This window comes from Pinus tabuliformis, chromosome 8 (genome assembly GCF_031772625.1).
Source record: "Pinus tabuliformis cultivar Carrire ecotype Pingquan chromosome 8, CPIR1, whole genome shotgun sequence".
Classification (NCBI taxonomy): domain Eukaryota; kingdom Viridiplantae; phylum Streptophyta; class Pinopsida; order Pinales; family Pinaceae; genus Pinus; species Pinus tabuliformis.
Window position 1 is genome coordinate 1,559,161,670 of NC_142294.1, and position 8,713 is coordinate 1,559,170,382.

Here is an 8,713-nt window from a genome sequence, read left to right on the forward strand (position 1 = left end):
CATTTTATACATAGGATAAACGACTCTAGAGATAGAGACAAAGAAACGAGACCACGCCCACGAAAGCCTTGACCCAGGCGTTGTGCTCGCCTCCCACGACTACCCTAGAGATTCTCCCTTGCCATAGGTTACTTCCATAGGGTTCCTTGGTTTTGTCTCTTAGTAATATGCCACTTGCAGAAGCTATGACATCCACTTTTCATTTACCTCGGAATGCGTCCTTCCTTGGCTATAATATCACTCTTGATGTCCCGCACATGAGATTGTTTATGTCTCTTTATTATCATTAACGTCATTACGACGACGCAATAGTTTGAAACACGTCAACCCAATAATGTGAATGTGATTTTTACAGAAAAACCTTTCTTAATACAATATGAATCACAATAGCATGAATTCAACCGACCTCTGGTTCGGCAGTCATCCGGCAATACTCGGTCTATTTGATGCGATTGTCCCCAATCCTCCAAACAGTCACGCAGCCGACACTTTCTGGCGACTGTCTCCTCAAGGACTCTGACTTCCCTCTATGATGACCTTTCCTACTCCCGTCACTCGCAGCTCACTGAGTCCGCCGTCATTGTCAGAGAAGCACATATACAATAATCAGCCCATTCCTGCACTTAACTCAGAACTGGCCTGCAGCTGGACTTCGGGGAAGGGGAACTTATTACTTTTTGCTAGAAGAGGACCTCGGGAAAATTAAATCACTTTTGAATCGATTAGTGCCTTGACTTCGCTCTACGTTGGATTTTGTTATCATTATTATATGATGAGAATTGACAATGACAAGTCATTATATCCGTTACCAAAATGGTGGAGGCCAGCCTGGCCAGAAACCAGTGAAAGTGGGTTGTGACATGAAGCTTTAATAAGGGATGGTGGGCCTTTATGTTATATGTATGGAGAAAAATGAAACAAAGGATAAACTTTTTTACATAATCTTTACCAATAAAGTGTCAAAGGTGAAAGGAGGATGCCTTTGAACTTTCATTATTATTATTTTTTTTAAAGCATCTTGTATTGTTTTAGGGGTGGTGATACAAAGTTTATTTGTTTTTATAATTTAATAATTTGAAGTGTTTTTATTAATTGTTTCAAATGGAATTATAAATGTAAATTAGTTGGTTTGAGTGGAGTTTAGTTGTCAGAAGGTTTCAGGTTCAAATTTTATGGGATGGGTTGAGGATGAAAATCATTTTTGAGATAATTAAACTATCTCAAGGGGCATCCAAATTCGATTGAGATTCATACAACATTGGTGATAACGTCCCAATGTGGGTAGATCATTCTTCCATCCAATAGATGTGTTGATCTTAACCTAGGCTCAACCTAGTTAAAAATAAATAAATAAAAGCTCTATGCTTCACAATAATAACTTTTCCTTGCTTATGTTGTTGTATATTTGATTGTGTTTCTTGCCCCCTTTTTATTAATTGTAATTGATTCTTTTTTAGAGTGGGGCCTTCAACACCATGTAATTTATAATGTTGACCTTGCCAATTAAACTCCATGAATCGTTCACCAAGGTTGGTGGTATAATTTTCCAATTACGTCAACCATTCCACAAGCTAGCGCCATATCCATCTCGTCGAGTGATTGAGCGTAGAGTCTTATTTGTAGTTATATTTCTTTTATTTGAATTGAGATTGTATAACATCTTCCTACTTTTCAGACCTTTTGTTCATTAGTGATTATAAATGTGAGGGGCTTAATGGGGTACATGAATAGGATAAGGTGTTTAGTAACAACAATGTCTATACAATTATGTGTACTTCCGAAATATGGTATTGTTACATTCTTAATTTCTATGAACCCCTTAAGATTCAGGGTCTTAGGTTGTGGTTTCCCTATCATGGCTTCTAGTGGAATTGTAGGTTTGTTTTCTTCTTTTCTTAGTGACTAGATGTTATTCCTTTTGAGATGTGGTGCAATGTACTTTGTAGTCAGTTGTTGTGTTTGATTTTCTGGAGTAATTATTTCTCTTTGAAGTTTATTTTCTTCATTTCTATTTTGCTGGGCACGTGATATTGAAGATAATTATGCTTTTTGCAGTGTTTCATCATAGTGAGATTGTATGCTATAGTGATTTCATCATCTAGTTTCTTGGATTTCTACTTGCTTCCCATCCACTATTCGTTCTTGCACTCTCTTCCAACAATAATAAGAAAAGTTCCACGACTACATCCTCATTTTCATTTGGAACTTCAACAATAACAACATTATTTCTAGAGAACTTAAGTAACCACTTATCGAATTTATATGGTATGGTATGAGGGTAATCTTGAATTTTATACATGTCTAGAGTCTTGTAAGCATTGATAACCCATGGTTGTAAAGCCATTGGAATTACTATTTGAGGAATACTAGAAAGAAAAAACATACTATAGGAGAGTTATGAGGAGCTCTTCTTTTATACACTTTGACGAGATTAACATGTATTTGAATATGTATTTGGTTGTAACTTCCAACACTTGGGTTCCATTGTAGTGGAGTCACCATATGAGCACACTATACTAGGATTTGTTGTAAACTCATGAAAAAGGGTTGAAGCATCAACTTTGGATATCCAAGGAGAATAACTCAATTCTACTTCGTAATGACACTTAAACGTTATGATAAAATCTAGTACCTTAGTGCAAATCCTCCATAAGGTTCTAATACTAGTGTAACATGGAAGTGTTACCAGTATCACCTAGATAAAAATTGCCTTCTCTTTAACGGAGGAAAAATCCTACGCAGGGGAGGCTTCCTTAGTAGCTTCAAATGCTCCCAAGGCAAGAAGGGATCAACTCTAACGACAACTATCTAACTACTCAAAATACCACTAATAAGATATACTATTCAAGGTAACGACAAGGTGGCTAATTAATGCAATTTCAATATTTGAATAAATGATGAACTAGGTGAATTTAGAAGGATCTTCCCTAAACATTACAAAAGAATAAAATGTTATTGGTTGTTGTAAAACTTGCATAAAAGATGATGTATTACAAAAATAGATCAAGTAATGGAAACATCAATAAAATCAACCCTTAAATAAGTGATTAACAAATGTAACTAGGGTTGAAATAGGGGACTAAACTACGATTTAGTTAACTAGCTAAATCGAAAGACTAGAACACATATAACGACCTTAGGACACAAGATTTCTAACCAAAAAGAGACTGTGAAATTTATAAATGATGTAAAATGTGATGATAAGATCAATTCTGTGCCAATCACATGTGCAGTTACCCAAGATGCTTAACTTAACTATGGTTGAAAATGCATATATAACAATTATAAACCCTATTTTAATCCTAGAACAATAAAACATAAGTTAAATTTTGGATTTTATGATTGAATATTGGAAGAAAAAAAATGCTTAATTTTGGGTGCATATGGGGTCATCTAAGGATTCCCTTGGGAGAAAGCAAGTGAATAGAGGGTGATATATGGGGTTGTCTAGTACTAACCTTAGAAGATCACCTAGTGTCTTATGAAATCAAAGAAATTCAGGGAAGAATCTCCACTAGAAATATTCCTAGGGTTTCTTAGAAGGGATTTGTCAAAGAAGAAACTAAGAGAATGCACTCTCCATACAAGAAAAGTACAATTACACTCAATAATTATTCATAAACAAACCGAACAAGATTTAGAGAGACTAATTACTCAAGAAATAATTTGCATCCATAAACCTTAGCCATGAAAATTCATGATAGTTGCAAGATCATCCATAATATTATCTCCACAAGAAGTCACTCTAGTCATCCTTCCATAACTTTTCAAATAAAAAAGAACAAAAGTAGGGAACTAGTGATATATCTTCACAAGTAGCAATACTTTACAAGTGAGGGGAATTTCTCTTATTTATATGAGAGATCTAGCATTTCTGCATTAACTAAAATCCCTAAAAACATAAAATAATACCTTTATATCTTAAACCCTAGAGATAAGGAAAAAACACATAAAATATCCATGACACTAGAGTGAACATGTCTCAAGACCCCCTACGATACCTCATAAATAAATACTAATGCTCAAAATTTTAATCCCTCTCTCATAAAGGTGTGCCACAAGGCCATGCATGTGGCCTAAATGCTCTCCAAAGTGGACAACTAACTCCAAGTAGAGTGCAGGGGCTCCAAAAGGTGAAATATTGTCTTCTAAAGTTGCAATGTTTCATCACAATGAGTCACAAAATTGCCCCAAAGGTGTGATGTCATCATCACAGTCTCCAACAATCATGGAACAAGCTTAGGACAAGCAGAGGGAGAACAAGATGATTTTTTGATTGAAACTGTTGTACTGTAAGAGATCTATTGCTCATATTTCTATCAATAAAATTCTCAAACAAGCAGAGAGTTTTCCTAGACGGGTTCCCTAGAAAAATATTGTGTTTTTGCTATTGTGTGACTATGTTTATTTATGTTCCTATTCTGTTGCAAATAAGTTACAAAGAAATTTTTTGTCTTAATGAAAATAAACTAGTTTTCAGGTTGTTCATTAGAGCAATTGCAGAATTTCAAAGATTTTCTACATGGTATTAGAGCAAGGAACAACATAAAGGCCAACACACAGATTTCATAGTTGTGAAAAACAATGAGTAGATTTGTCAAGAGTAGTTCCTTGGACAGGGAGAATGGCGTACTAAGGATTGAGAGTTGATCATTGTTTAGAGGGAGCATTGAACTTCATCTCATGGAAAGGAAGGATCATGATAATGGTGTGGGAGAATTCGTGAAGCAGGCTATCCCACCACCACAAGATTCCCAACAATTGGACCAACATAATAACAATGATATCAAGGCAAAGAGGATTATTCTAGAAGGGGTAAAAGATCAATAGTTGCTCACATTCATGAGAAGGATACAACATATGAGATTTTTTAAGCCATATTACAATTATATTAGAGTACCATTGATGTCAAGAAGCTTACTCCTAAGGGGAATATAAGGAATATTTGGGTGAAACAAGGAGATCCCATTGCCACATATCTTATGAGGTTCACTCAAGTTTGAGATGCGCTAGGTGGTGTGGGTGTCACTATTTTTTATCATGACCTTGTGAGTTTTTACTTATTTGGACTTCACAAGTATTGGTATGGCTTCTAGGATGCCATCAATGGGAGAGATAAATTTCCTAATTGGGAAAGGTTATGGATTGGTTGCATACAGGAAGAGATCCAGAGAGGGACCGAAGAAGGGAGATCAATAAAGACAGATGACAAGGAGAAATTTTCTCTTGTAGGCAAAGGAAAGGGCAAGAAAGGCAAAGGGAAGGGCGTGTCTAGTCAGAAGGGTGATAAGAAGAAGAAGGATCTAATAAAGGTTAAGTGCTTCCATTGCCATGAGTTTGGGCACTATGCTACTAAGTGTCCAAAGTGAAAGAAGAGACCTGATAAGGATCATGTTGGTACGTCAACTGAGGTAGATGAGCTTGCTTCTCTGTTTGAGAAAGAATTCTCATTGATACCTTGCATGACAAGCTCAATAAGTAACAACACGTGTTATATTAATTTTGATGCATCCTTCCATATGACCAGGAATAGGGAGTATTTCAGCCAGTTGGAGGAGAAGGACTTGGACGTTCATATTGAGTTAGGAGATAATGGCAAGTATGCAACCAAGGGAGTTGGTACTGTTAGCTTTGAGAGGGAGTCTAGGAGCTTTCTCCATCTCAATGATGTTCTCTATGTTCCAGGGCTAAAGAAGAATTTGGTTTCAGTAGCAACCCTTGAGGATAAGTGATATGATGTCATCTTTAGTAGAGGTAGGGCATACCTCAAGCATCTACCTTCTCGATCAATGAACCAGATAGGTGTGAGGATGAGGAACCTTTACAAGTTGTGGGTAGAGAATTACGTAGCCTTGAGAAGCAAGGAAAGTGGTGGAGAGAGTAGAGATATTGGAGAACTTTGGCACATGCGCATGGGACACTTGCATCATGGGGCATTGAAGATTCTTCAGTAGATATCGACAAGATTACTAGCATGCAACTTTGACAAGAATGGAGTGTGCAAGGGATGCACACTTGTAAAGTATGCCAAGACCTCTTTTTAGGGCCGAGACAATAAAGCCAAAGGTATTTTGGAGCTGGTACATTCAGATGTATGTGAACCATTCTCTTCTCCTTCTCTTATGAGACACATGTATTACATTACTTTCATTGATGGTTATTATTGTAAAACTTGGATATTCTTTATGAAGAATAAATATGAGGTTTTAACCATATTCTTGGAGTTTAAGGCTTTGGTAGAAAACCAAACAAGGAAGAAGATCAAGGCAGTGAAAAGTGACAATGGGGGAGAATATGTCTCCAATGCCTTCAAAGAGTTGTGTGCGAAATAGGGCACTAGGAGGGAGATAATTGCACCCCATAACCCTCAACAAAATGGGATGGTTGAGAGGAAAAACCACAACATTTTTGGAGAAACTAGAGCCATGTTGCATGATCAGGGACAACCTATGTTCTTGAGGGAAGAGGCATGCAACACTGCAATATTTCTACATAAAAGGATTCCACACAAGGTTCTTGGACAAGTTATACCAAAGGAGGCTTTCACAAGAAAGAAGCATGATGTTTCACACTTTCAGCGCTTTGGCACAAAATTTTATTTCTATATGTATGAAGATAAAAGGAAAAGCCTCGAGCCCACAATAGAAAAAGGTATTTTCATGGGATACAGTGAGACAACTCAGGAATACAGGGTGTATCTACTAGGACTGGAGAAGATAGTTCTTAGGCGAGATGTGAGGTTCGAGGAGGATAGAGCTCTAAGGGAGTCCCTAGAGTGAGATAAAATATCGTTACCCCCAATGGAGGTACTACTTTCTCCTAAGGAGGACCCTTAGGTAGAATCACATAATAAGTCTTAGATAGGTGGTAAGAGGGCCACATAACTGGATGCTAAAGCCCGATGATGAGGAGAAGAGATCAGGATGAGAGAAAGCAAATACTCAAATGGAGACTCCTGGCACAGGGAGGAAGAGATCCAAGTTGGCTGACAGGTTGATTCAAGAGGCCTAGGAGCATGTTGAAGCTCCTACCACCATGTTCAGGCAAAGCAAGCAACCACAGAGGTACGTAAGTTATATGGCACTGATGATAGAGTTGGTCGACACTAATCCTTCTTCTTACAAGGAGGAAACTTCTTAGTAGGTTTGGTAGGATGCCACGGTGGATGAAGCATGGAGTAGATGGGAATGTGGGAAGTACGAGGCCCGGTTTATGGCCAAGGGCTTCTCACAGATTAAGGCCATAGACTATGATGAGACTTTTTCCCTAGTAACATGATATTTATCCATTAAGACTATTATGGCACTTACAACAAAGATGGGTTGGAAGATCCACTAGATGGATCTGAAGACAACATTACTCAACATAGTGGTTGAGGATATTTATATGGAGCAACCAATGTGGTTTGAGCAGATTTGTAGACACACACATGTGTGCAAGATGAAGAGAGATCTTTATGGGCTCAAGCAGGCTTCGAAAGCATGGGACACTCGTATTAACAACTAATTTCGAGGATTGGGCTTCACTAAGAGTGAGGTTGATGCCAACCGGTAATACATCATGGTTGGAGGGCTTCCACTCATTCTAGTGCTCTTTGTTGATGACCTTATATTGACGGGAGCAAACAACTTGATTTAGGATTGCAAGAAGGACCTTGCAAGGGTGTTTGAGATGAAGGGTATGGTGCTTATGCACTATTTCCTTGGCTTGGAGGTTTGGAAGGGTTATAGCGAGATATCCGTGGGACAAGGGAATTACACTACAAAGATGCTCCGGAGATTTCATATGTACGATTGTAGGCCCATGGCCACGCCTTTGGTCACAAACTGGAGGAAGGTGGATGTTAGTAGAGAAAAGCGAGTGTATGCTACAGTATATAGGCAACTCATTACGTCATTGATGTGTTTGGTCAACGCATGACCTAATATTTGTTTTGCAATTAACCAATTGAGCCAGTTCATGATGGAACCAACCAAAGTTCACTAGGTTGTGGTGAATCATGTTTTGAGGTATCTCAGAGGCACAATGGATTATGAATTATGGTAGAAGTAGGTTAATGATTTGAATCTTGAAGGCTTCACAAGTGTAGATTGGGTAGGGAGCTCCACAAACATGAAGAGTACTTCAAGTGTCATCTTCAACATTGGGTTAATAATTGTTTCCTAGTACAACATGAAGCATAGATCAATTGCACTCAGTTCAGTAGAGGTTGAGTACATGGCTACCAATTTGGTATCATGCAGGGTCATCTGGATAGGAAGTTGCTTGTTGCACTTTTCAAAGAGAGGATGGAGCATACTATGATACACTTATATGATAATTAGAGTTGCATCAAGCTCTTTGAGAACCCAGTGTTTCATGATTGCTCAAAGCATATCGAGATCAGGTATCATCATCTTAGAGATTTTGTGCATAAAAGGGATAGTGAAGCTACTGTACATTCTGACAGAGGAGCAGACAATAGATATCTTGGCCAAGGCATTGACAAGAAGAAGTTTTGTTCATTTCATAGATAAGTTGGGAATTATACAAAATGATTTCCTCTCTGAGAGGGAGTGTTGAAAAGTAGCAAGTGAAGGTCTTCTTGACTTGTGCCTTAGTCAAGAAATAACACTAGTTGTTCTTAGTTAGCATGCACGAGTCCCTATAAATTAGGATGAGTTCATGAAGCAACTTGACTTATACGTTGGACTGGGAGGCTCAATTTGTTGTC